Below are 12,601 nucleotides of genomic sequence, written 5' to 3' on the forward strand. Positions count from 1 at the left end.
AGCAGGCGGAACCCCGAGCACCAATCACATCCCGCAGGCGGCTGCTCGCTGCCAACCAGAACAGCCGGAGCGGAAGAGTCCCGCCCCGCCCCACATAGGCGGAGTTCGGGCAGCAGCCAATGGCGGGGCACGAGGGTGGGGCAACACTCGGGGACACAGTTACCGAGCGGCAGCCAATGAGCCGGCACGGAGCGGGTAGGCGGCGGCCAATGGGAGCTGGCGCGAGCTCTGGTCCAGCGTCCCGCGGGCGGCGGGGTGTGCTATCGGCCTGGCGCGGCGGGGCGCCGCGGCGGCCGGTCAGCGGCCGGTCAGCGGCCAGCTCTCGGTTTCAGCCCGCCTCCCCCCCTCCCTCCCCCTTGTCCTGCCCCCGCTTCAGCTGCGGCCCCAGCTCCGGCCTAGGCCCTGCCCCTGTCGTGGCCCTGCTCCGGCCTCAGATGCGGCCCAGGCCTTGGCCTTGCGGCTGGCGGGGCCCGGCGGGACGGGGGCGCCTGCCCGGCCGGCAGAACCGCGGGACAGAGGCGGTGTGACAGCTGCCCGCCCAGCGCCTGTCCCCGCAGCCCAGTGGTGCGGTCAGGGCCTGCTGGTGCCTGGCTCTGCCCAGCGTGCTCCCCGCTGGCGGCGGTGCCGACGCCCCGGGCCAGAGGCGTCATCCCTGCGGGCGAGCGGCTGGGCCACAAGGTGTTTGAGGAGCCACACGGGCTGGGCCCTGGCAGAGCGTGGCCCCTCTCACCTGCTGCCAGCGCCTCAGGGCAGCTGGAGGGCTGCCCCCATGGCTGCGTCGGTTTTAGAAGGGAATAAAAAGGAACAGAGAGTGTGCACCAGGTGCTGGAGGCAGAAGTGGCTCAGAACATGCTGTGGCAGCAGGAGAAGGCAGCATGAGGCAGCTGGTGGCCTGGTGCAGGCTACAGGGCACCGCACCCACCTCCCCAGAGGCCAGAGGGGTGCTGGAAGAAGCTGCGTGCCTGCTCCCTGCACCAAGGGGACATCTCCTGTGCTGGAGGCTTCAGGGCTGGCCCCAGCAGGGACAGAGATGCAGAGTGTGGGTGGCTGTTGCTGCTTCCCTCTGCCCCCATTAGCACCACCTTGATAACGGGACACTGCAGCTGCATCCTGCTCTGCCTCGTGATCCCCGAGTCCCTAATTGACATAACTGCTGGCAAAAGTCCTAATGTAGACACGGCTGCACTGGCAGAAGCTCCTTGAAGATGCAATTTTGCCAGTAAAGCCTTGTTTTGATTGGGGTAGCTCATTTCTCCTGCTGTAGTTTGATTTACCGTAATGGCACATGGTTGCATTTGTAGTAAAAAAAACTGCCAGTGTGCCGGGCATGCGTGGAGCTGCTGCTGGGGCTCCCTGACCAGGGCAGGCAGCCAAGTCTGCAGAAAGCTGCTAGATCTTGCCCAAGCCCTGCCCAGGCCCCAGAGTTCCCCTGGGAAACCAGCAGCTCTGCAGTGTGCTGCAGGGGCTTGGCTGGGGCAGTGAGACCCTTGTGTGGGAGCTGCTGGCCTGAGCCATCTCCTCCCTGAAGCCAGTGGAAGGGGCTTGGGTGCAGGCTGTGGCAAACAAAGCCACCGGTAGACGTTGGGGTGACATGGCTTGTGAGGGTGCAGGGCTGGGATGGAGCCGAGAGGCGTGAAGTGCGTGGCTAGTCCCTGCTGCTGCACTGCCCCAAGGTGTCCCGTGGACTTGGAAATGAGGGCTCATGCTGTGCTGTGTTTACTGTGGGGCTCAAGGAGACATAAGCAGATCCCTGCTGCCCTGGGGAGATGGTGAGCCCCATCAGGGTGGGAGAGGACCCCTGGGGAGGTGCCAGCAGGAGGTCCAGGTCTTGGGACATGTTACAGGTGGGTAACAAGCTGAGGACCCATTATATCCAAGTAACATACGTGAGAAGTTGTGCAGTCAGTGAAGGAAATGCACTTCCAGTTCAGACACCCAGTCCTGTGTTTCTTTTATGGCTCCTGTAATTGAAACACTTGACACACACGGGAAAATAGGTATTGCTGTGAAACGCTTGCCAGCCCTGACTCATCAGGTGAGGGCTGAGAAAACTAAATTTACAGATAAAGCCTGCAATAGCCTGCTGCAGGAACTGGGAGCTCAGCTGTGGCACTGATGTTGCATTTGAGCTGTAATGAGCCATAAAATATTCTGTTGGAAGGCCTCATGCAGCTGAGTTACACGTTACAAAAGAAAAAGCCCTGAACAACAGGGAAGCAGATCTTTCCCCCCACAAGGCTGCATTTCGTGTGCCAAGGGACATTGCCACCTCTCCCGGCTGCGGGGAGGATGCCGGAAGCCCCCACTGAGCTATTGGGTCTTTCCATCTCTAACTGCTTTGATTTTGTGATCCCCCTTTTCCCATTCCTCTCTTTGTGTCAAAAAAGCTGTCAAATAATAAAAATAATCAGAATTACTGAGGGACCTTTTGGTGGTGCTGTGATAAAGAGACTCACATACTTTGATTTTGCTGCTTGGGTTTTTTATTCATTCTGTTTTGCTGGAAGTCGCTGCTGCTGTGAGGACTTTTTGACAGTTGAGCAGGCGGCTGGGGCTCCCCGGGCCTGCATGCCCCACTCCACGTTCCCAGCATGGCCTGGCCACGAGCCCAGGTGGCAGCAGCTCCAGAAGCCAGGGGTCCTCCCCATTGCCTTGGCCCCTCCAAGGAGCCATGGGAAGGAGCTGGGGGTGACCTTGGCTGGCTCTGCCCAACCGGCGAGATGTGGAGAGCCTGGCTCTGATCTCTGTGTGCAGGGGAGATGGAGCCGGGAGTCCCCACCCTGCCTCCCCCTTGCCAGCACCGCCAGTAATCAGAGCTTTCTAACGGCAGGAGATTAAAACAGGTTTTGGACATGATAGCTTAGATCCTCCCCAAACAGTGGAGCTGTCTGTCTTCCACTAGTGCCTTTCATCCCCCTTTTCATCTTCGTGTTTCAGGATTGTCTCAATAATTTATTAATTACAGGCTGGCAGATAGGAGCATCTGCAAGGCCCTTTCCCATGTTCGGGGAGAGCTGTCCCCGTTCCACATCCCCCCTTACTGCTCAGCTTTATTTTCTCAAAACATTTCAGCCAGTAATTCTCAGACTGCAGCTTTTTCAGGAGCAATTAATTGTGAGCTGCAAAATGCAAGTAATTTTCAAAAATTTGATGGCAGCTACCTGTCCAGCAGGATGTGGCTTTTGGAAATAGTACAGTTTATTGCACTAATATGTACTTTCCCTTAGATTTCATTAAAAATCTGAACTCTAATAACACAGTTTGCTGCTTGTAGGGACACCCTCACTAATTAACCAGCAGATAAGTCTCCAGGAGTGCAGATACAAGGGGGGACTGATGAGCCACAGCCCCTGGATGCACTCAGGTGGCACCAAGGCTGCTGCAGACCAGGACCTTGCTGGTACTAGCTCATCTATCTGGGCAGAAAGTCTCGGCGCTGCTGCTGGGCTGGTGGCAGCACTGGCCGTGCTGCGTGGGGGAACAGGGCTGCAGCAGGCACTGGCTCGGGGTATAGATCCCTTCGGGGGAAAACCCAAACATAAACCAACTGCAGCGCTTCTGCTGCTGTGATGGTGCTGAGGTCTGTTAGGCAAGCCGGGTTCTTTGGGAAAGCTGGTGGCCAGGGTGCCCGCAGCAGCCTGGGTTCCCCACTCCCCGGCTCGGAAGCTGCTGGCTCTGTCTGCCACAGAACAGCACAGCGCGGCTGCCGCTGCCAAGAAAGAGCATTCTCCACGGAGAATTTGAATCTGCAAACCTTTCCAAATATTTAGATCTCTGTAATTTGAAAAGGACTGTTTCTTACATGGTCTGACTTCTCTGCCAGGCATAAGGAAAGGATGCTTGAAATTTCCAGTTTTGGATACTGCCGCTCAAAGCTGCCCTGTTTCCCAAGCTTCCTAGGTTCAAAGCGAGCGGCCTTTTTCTTCCTCATTGCAGCTATGTGACATGAGGTGATTTTCAGCACTTTGGTTTCCTCTGGCAGAGAGTGTCACAGCCCTCAAGCTGCGGTGGGCTCCCACGAGGGCTGGCACCCCACACTGCCACTGAGAAGTGCCTCCCATCTGTGGAGCCATGATCAACTGTTCGGTTGTGCAGGCTCGCAGCTGCTGACATCTTGTCATTCTTTTTTAATTTTTTTCAGATTTCAGGTTGAAGTGTGATGCCGAATTAAAAATTTTGCCCTGGGCTGTCTGCAGGGCCTCTTGGCTGCTGCAGTGCCAGCATCTGCCAGGGAGACCCCCAGGTCCCGTGTCAGAGGGCAGCAGCCCCGGGCGGCAGTGGGGGGATCCCACTGGTGCAGGTGAAGGCGGCACTTGCTTTCCCAGCTCCCTGCTCAGCCTGGCATGTCACCGCTGCCTGGGGCAGGTCCATGGGGAGGGAAGGTCCCTGTAGGGTCTGCTTGACTTCAGCCTGTCCCGGCTGCCAGCAGTCAGCGAGCAAAAGCACGGCACAGCTTTGGCAAAGGGGAATGCCGCACTGGCTCTGGGCATCCCTTGAAGATGCTTTTCCCCAGGAAGGGCAGACCTCCCAACGCCACAGGCAGCCACTGCAGCACCACCCTTGGCCAGCACCCTCAGCAACCCAGACACGTCCAGTATGGGGTGAACTGGTGGGGCTGGGAGGTGTGCAGGCTCACGGGGAGGGAGAAGGGAGCAGCCACCCACACACCACCTCTGTCCGAGCCCTGGGGCCCCATCTTGCAGCCCTGTGGGGGGCAGTGGGGGCTCCCTGGGGGCTTGGCTATGGCTATGGCAGACACTTGCTGCATAGGGTAAGATAAACAGAAAGGTCTTAGACTGTAGTTCTGATCGGGGTCTGGTCCTCACTGTTTCGGTAACATATCCATTTTTTCTGCTGGTATATTTTTTTACATAGAATAGCGATGCTTAAAATGGTAATTGGCTTCACTCTGGCTAACTGCATTTCACAGCATACCTATCTGTAGAACAATCCTCATATTTTCTGACTGCTAGGCTATTAAACTAAGGGCAGAAAAAAGAATTTATGGTTGTGCTTTTCTGTGAGGTTTAAATAATTATTGGTTTTGGAAACCATACTTTGGAAATGCAGAGGAAGGAGTGGTCCTATGGAAGCCTGGGGAGCCAGCAATGGGGTGACTAGCCCCTCGATGCCCACACTGCAGTGGTGGTACCTGCCACACTGCACTGTACCGCATTGCACTGTGCTGCACTGCATTGCACCGCACTGCATTGCACCGTGGCACACCGCTTGCTGCCCACCCCTCTGTTTCTGCAGCCCTGAAAGGAGATGGTGTTGTTGCAGCCCTTCGGTAACCCTGTGATGGGGCTCCAGAGGGGGGGGTTGGGGCTGAAATGGTAGGGCTGGCCACCCACCTCCCCAGGTGCAGCATGTGCTCGAGGTGCCTGTGCACTGGCTGTGCCCCTGTATGTGTTGGGCTGGGGCTGGCCCGTGCCGGCGGCCGTGGGGAGGCACTGGCCAGGTGCTGTAGGGGAGCAGAGGGGTCTGGGTGTTGTCAAATTTTAATAGGGCATGTCCCCATCTGTCACATCAGCTGCCAAATGGCATGATGCATTAGGCCCCAATCTGGGCTAATGCTTTTCCTGCATTTATATGAAAAAATCCTGTTTTTTCTGTATGAGGGAAGTCCATAGATTCTTCCCAACATGGCGAAGAGGGCTGTGGAGCTTAGCTGTGGCAAGGGCTGCAGAGACAGGCAGGGGTTCATGGCAGTGCCCAGAGCCAGCCAGAGCAGAGGGTTTTGCTCAAACTCGACCTTGTTTGGAGCTTGTAGATGGAGTGTAGCTAACAAAGCCAAACCCAGCCTCTCCACTTGCTGTTTGCAGCACGATCATCTCTTGCAGCTCCTTGGCCAGGATGGACTGTGCCCAGACCGTGCCACCCCAGCATGCGAGGCCTTCTGAAAGCACTTGAGCCCCTGACTCTGTCAGCTGCCCACCGCTGCGGACCCGGGAGCTGGTCTGGCTGGGGATGGCATGCTCAGCCCCGTCCTGAAATTCTGGGGCACCCAGGGAAACGTCTCCTGCCTGAAACCAGCCACAGAGCTGACACTAATAGAAAAAGACCATTAAAAAGCTCTGTGATACTCTGTTCTCCTGCTTCTGGTCCCTCTTTCCCTTTGTTGCTGCTGGCATTTTATGAATTATTGATGTGCCTAGGTGCTGCTGCTCTCCCGTTTCCTCTGCTGCTGCTTCTGCTGCCGCAGCCGTACCGGACCCACACTGTCCCGGGGCCAGGCTGCCATCAGGCGATGCCCTGGGAGGCGGCAGGAGGGGCTCAGTCTCCGGCGTATCCCCACCGCCGAGCAGCTCAGTCCCCGTGCTGGGCCGCAGACCTGGGCTCCTGGTTGGCACTGGTGGGGCCTTTACACAGATGTAGAGATGCCCTGTGTGCTTCTCTGCTTGTATGAAGCTCTTCTCCAGCTCCTGACCACAACTTCTACTCGTCCCCAGGTCCCTTCTCCAGCCCACACCGTCAGGGGCTTCTACAGGCTGTCCCAGCTCTCTCCCTCAAAGCACAGGACCCGTGGTACAAGGCACACTGTGCAGGGCTCATGTTGCAGATGTGATTTGGCAGAGCCTGCTGCCTGGGGGCTGCTCGACCCCAGATGTGCCCATACAAAGCCCCATACCAGTGTCACCCCAGGAGAGTGGGGTCGGGGTGGCTGTGGGGAATCACCACAGGGTCAGCTAAGGGGACAGCCCAGTGACGGCTCCATGTCCCTTCCTGGTGGGAAACGCAGGTGGGGGTGGCTGTGCGCCAGCCTTGTGTAAGTGCGCGTGACAGGGTATCAGGGAAAGGAGATCTTCCGTGGAGCATTGAAAATGTGCCTCTTTCCCTGAGAGACCAGAAACACTCCGTCTCTGGGGTTAATATTTAATGAGGTGGTTTTAGGATAGAAGCTGTTTGCTGAGGGACAGGGCAGACATGCTTTCCTGCTCATGTGGCAGTATGGAAGGGTGACAGCACTGCTGGGACGGTGTCCATGGGGCTGCTCCTGGGGGAATGAGGCTGGCGGAGGCAGTGGGGTGGGAGTTGCAGCAGCCCAGGGGCTATGGCACCCGCAGCTGCCCACCACAACCCCTGCTCAGGGGCTCAAGTGCAAGGAGGTGGGGGGGCTGCAGCAGGGTGATGGGATCCATGCTGGTCAAGAAGGCTGCTCCCGATCTGGTGTTCATTTGGTTGCTCAGGACTGTGGTGAATTGGAGCAAACCTGCTCCTCAGGCTCTGCCTCAGCGCTGCTGTGCTGTTCCGGGGAACAGCATCGATGTTAAATCCCAGGACACTGCGTCTCATGGCCAATTTGCTCAGGTTTCCTTGGTGGGGGCTAATGTGTTTTCCATGTTAACGTGCCTGCACGTGGCATCCAACCCGACTGCAACATGGAGCCGTTAATGCTATATGACTGGCTCACGTGCCCCATTTGCAGGGGGACAGGGGCTGTGCGCATTGCTGCTGCTCTGCTCCTCCAAAGCTTTGGCCTGGACCGACCCCAGATTTACAGTAGTTCAGTTTCCTCATTAAAGCAGGAAGCAAATGCCTCCTGCCACCCCAGTGCCTCTGACAATGAAAAAACTTGCTCTATACAAAATATTTCAGGTCTCTTCACTGTTCTCCCCCCCAACCCCAGAAAGCTACTGGGAAAAAGTACAAAAACTGTCTTTGGAAAGACCAGCATTTAAAGAAATATCAACATTTTTCCTAATTATTTCCTTCTGTCTTTAGAGTTATTTTTAGTGGTGAGGCATTTCAACCCTGATGGCAGCAGCAGTACTTGGTCAAAACATCCCCTTAGAGCTGGCCCCCAGCTCCCCCCCACCCCCATCCCACTGGCAGCTGCCTCTGAGGTTCCCCTCCCAGCAAAGGCATCCACCAGAGCCCATCCTTGTTGTCTACCCAGAATCACCATCCCTCAACCTCCTGTCCCATTGCTACCCCAAAGAGACCCCCACACTCCTTCCTCTGCTCCTCAGGAACATGATGCTCCAGGAGGAGAGGCCAGCTGAGGAGGAAGGGGCAGGACAGAGCATGATGAGGGGTGGAGGGGTGGGAGCCAGCCAGCAGCAATGGCCATGCTGGGGATGGAAGGAGATCCTCCCTGCTAGCAGCGAGGCACAGCTGGAGCAGACTGGACACATACTGCAAAAAAAGCACCTGCGTGCTGCCTGTCCCTCGGTGAGTCCCCAGAGGCACGGCCATCGGCCGGCTGGGGAGCTGCAGAGCACAAACCCAACCAAGCAACCAACAGAAGTTCAGATTTTTTTCAGATGCTTTTATATGTTCTCATTACATTACTTAAAGAAGGATCTCTGAGTTTTGCTTTTTCTTTTTTATTTAGGCAGAAAACTGCACTCAGGCCATAATATGATAACTGTTGTAGCCTAAGCAGTTTTGGCATTTGGGGAAAAACAGATGCACTCTGAAGTAACAGAGTTATTAAACTTTAACTACAATTCTGACTCACATCCTTGACATGTTTTGCTCCTGCTCACAGAGCTGCTGAGGGAACACATAAGCGCTGGGCTCCACCAGAGCAGCACAGGGGGCTGGTGAGCTCAGGGGCCAGCTCAGTCCCTCAGAGTGGAGCAGCACAGCTGGCACCCCACCGGCATGGGGGTTCAGTGGGAAACAACCTGGCCGCCTCTGTGGCAGGCTGCGGCACACAGGACCCTCCGGGCAGGTGCTGGCAGGTCTCACAGGAGCTGGTGCAGACCCCAATGCGGGGCTCGGGCTCCAGCCCAGGGGCACATTGGTGCAAGCTCCGGGCAGCTCTGGGGGAGCCTATCTGGTCACGCTGGCTTGCAGGGAGCTATAGGTAGCCAGGTGACTTGCAAAAATTAGTTTAGGCTCTGGCAAATGATGGGTGACCATGGGGTGCTCAGCTGAAGCTTCCTTAGCTAGGCATCCTGCTGAGGTCTTGAAAATTTAATCCTCCCAAAATAATTTCCTAATTTTTTAGTGGGTTTGTCTTCTAGGCCTAACATCCTTTTATGTATCTTTTGTTGTGTGAATTATATAATGTATTTGGGCACACTCTGTGAAGCCCTGTCCCACAGGTAGCTCCGAAGGAGGATTTCAAACACAGGAGATGAAAGGGATGTTCTCTGCATGCCATAAATACCACAGCTCCCGCATATGGCCCTGGTCTCGGCACGCCTGAAGAGCGTGATGGGCTCCAATCCTTCCCGGTCTCTGCTCCCCACCACCAGTCGCACAGGCAAGCCCAAACACATTGCGGCCTCCCCAGTCCCCATCTCCCCCCCGACTGCGTGCTGCAGGGGAGCCCCAGGGAGCAGGTGTCCACTTGAGCTGGACCCTGGCCGTGTGCTCCCCCTGCCAGCCCTCTCCCACCTTTCCTCAGCCCAAAGAACAGCTTCAGCTGCTGTTCCTGTTCAGAAGCAACTTCCAGATGCAAACAGAGGCTGTGGGACCCTTTGCTATGAGGCCGAGGCAAAGGAGCATCACCTCCAGCGGCACCAGACCCAGCTCCCTTGGACTGTCCCGTTGGTGCAGAGCATCGCAGGGCAGCATCCCTTGCCGCCCCACAGGGACCAGTGCAGCAGAGCTGGGCACCGGCTCTGGGGCTTGTGCTCTCCTCTCACCCTGGGAAGCGCCTTATTTTACACACACACCGATCAGCAGAAGTCTGGTTGGGAGGGTGTTGCAGCACAAACTAGTAGGCTGCAACAAGGCTTTTGCCATCAGTCAGATTCTACTGTCTGTGCTGTTTCTCCTTCCTCCAAAGGTCAGACCACACTACCCATCCATCCAACTCCCTCTCCCACACTCCTCAGTGCCATTTAACTACTTAGCAGAACGAGCTACAGCTGCACATCATCCATGTCAATCAACCACTGCCTTTGTGGCAAGGCCACAGCTGCATATTGTCAATGCTAATTAACCCACTGCCTTCATTCCTCTACAGGAGGGTGCTTAAGTCTCACTTGCACGAGCAAAGGTGGCTTGGAGGGTGCTGGTGATGGGGTCCTGCCGAAGTGGCCCCAGCTCTCACGTCCACCTGGCTGGGGCTGCGGGGCACTGGGGCAGCTCTCAGCTGGGGCTGCGGGGCGCTGGGGCAGCTCTCAGCTGAGCCAGGTGGCAGCAGCACTGGAAGCTGCTTCTCCCCCAGGCAGCCCAGGGCACTGCCTCTCAGATCCTGCTGAGGGGGGTACCGGGGGGGATCTGTCCCCTGCACCGTGATCCTCCCTCCAGCAACACCCCCAGTGCTCCCAGGATCCAGCAGCAGGGCTTGCTCTCTGCAAACAAGGGCCCCAGTAAACTTGTGGAAGGCATGTGTTAGGCACACCAGCCTCAGGAAGAGGAAAATCAAAGGTTTCCCTGTAAATCCATCTGCCCTACATCTCCTCTCCATTTTGATCTCCAAACTCATGCAAGTTTAAAAAGCAAGTAAATGCTGCCAGTGTGATTAACCTCCCCACCTGCTCCCTGCTTCTCTCTCCCCTGGAAAGAGAGGCTCAGCTCACCTGCCTGGTGGGAGCATCTCCTTCCAGTGTGAGGATACAGGGAGTCAAACCAAGATGGTTCCACTGAAAGTACAAAACACGACACTTCTAAATAGGCGCTGAATTATTTAGCGCCCTTGCTCTACCCAAATGCTTTGCTCTTTTGGTGGATGATGCCTTGGTTCCCCCCCAGCTTTTCTGTTATGACAGTGAGTAAATGGAGAGATACCGCGCTCTTCAAACATTTATAAATAATAACCCATGTCAGGATCGGGCTGTGGCACTGTGAACCAGGCAGGGTGCGGGGTGCCAGGGGCAGCGCAGCACTGGCGCTGGCAAGCAGTGGCAGGGATGGCCCCCGCCGCGGGGTCCCCATGCAGCCGCCGGCCGGGGCTGGTAGGCATGGCTGGTGCAGGCAAGTGCCTCCCCGCTCCCCTTGTGCACCCTGGGAGAATGGGAGCATGTAGCACTGTAAACCTCGAAGGCATGGACTGAAAGCACCAAGGGAAGGAGTAACCCCAGTGTGGGGGTCAGAGCCTGGGGGTCTCAGCCACAGCCCCATCACTGCCTGGCGCAGGTCCAGACCCTTCAGCACTTGGCATCCAGCAGCTTGGCATTTCCTTCTATGCACAAGGCTTGTGGAGCCTGTCACATAGCCCCATTCTTTAGCTCCCTATTAATTCTATTGTCTCATACATTGTTAAACGTCAGGCTAGGGGAACCATACAACAGGGCACTGGGTAACTGTTACTTATTCCTGAGCTTCCCAGAATGTTCCCAGAAACATTTAATTAATCCTCAGCACCCCCTGACAGAAAAGAGCACATCCGCAGAGGAGACAAAATGTTGTTTTCCATGCAGCCGGTTTAATTTTGGCAGTATGCTATGGCCAAGAGTCCCTGCTCTGACCCCGGTGCTGGCCTTCTGGATCCATGTACAGTGAAAAAAAGTGTCAGACCCTGAGCTGGCCCTGAGCACCCACACACCCCGCTGCCTGAGAGGGGGATCTGGGCGTTCAGCAGTTTTGAGACCACCTCTACTTTACACTGCATTTAGGAGCTTCATTTTCACTGGGTAGGTTGAAGATGTTTACCATATGTCAGTACCATTTTACGATAGCTGATCTACATTTATGTAGTGTTATTGTACATTTTTAATTCTCTTTGGATTTAAAAAACAGTCAAAGCATTTCATTTTCCTCTGTGTATTGTTTTGCTCTTCCATATAAAATTCTATTGAGAATGTTGTGACATGTATAGTTCTAAATTGGCTTAAAGAAACAAAGTCTAAACCATGTCTTGATGATGCAATAAATTTGTTCCTAACATTTCCTGGCAAACTGCAAAGCACAACTAGTGTCATTACAGACAAATTTGCTTAATTGCTTTAAAACACTGTTCTGAAAATAACTAGTGAAGTGGTACTACTGGAAGGAGTTCCTTCTGCTTTGTGTTGGTGTAAGGTGGCACTTTCTCCTGAGTCAGTGAGTCTCCACGGACCTCCCGTCTCTTCGCTGTGAATGCCCACCTCAAGCCTACGGCCACAGGCTCTTAGCACCCCTAAGCTGGTCCAGTTGAACTGGCAGGTGATGGGGGATGCAGTCCCATCTCTGTGCGGGGCTGAGCACTGGGGCTGGTTTGGGCGATGACGAGCCAGCAGTAGTGTGGGCTGCTGGGGACTGCAGGGGACAGCTCCACTCTCAGGGTCCCCAGCTCACCCTGGAAACCCCTCTCGAAGGCAGGTGGATGTCCTGGGGCTGTTCTGACCGCTGCTCCCTCACCGAACTGGGTGTAGCTGGGCTGAGCCAGGCTGGGCTGGGCTGCCCAGGGCGCCGGGACTCCAATCCTCTGGCCCCAGCGCGGTGGGGGTAGCCCCCCAGAGTCCCACACCTCTGGGGTGCAGGTGCTGATCCTCACTCCAGACATGTGGGGCACAGCCCTGAGCACAGGGGTCTGGAGCGGAGGCTGGGCGCTCGGCACAGATCCCTTCCAGCAGAAACTGCTTTTCTAAGGAACATTTTTCATTCCACACTGAATGTGTTTCCCAGGCAGGGCGAACATCCTCCTTACAAACTCGGGAGAAGTGAAACCTTGGGGAGGGGAAGTGCTGAGAAGAAAGAGCCTGGACATTAGGACTTT

The sequence above is a fragment of the Falco punctatus genome, assembly GCF_963210335.1.
Source record: "Falco punctatus genome assembly, chromosome: 8".
NCBI classification, from domain to species: domain Eukaryota; kingdom Metazoa; phylum Chordata; class Aves; order Falconiformes; family Falconidae; genus Falco; species Falco punctatus.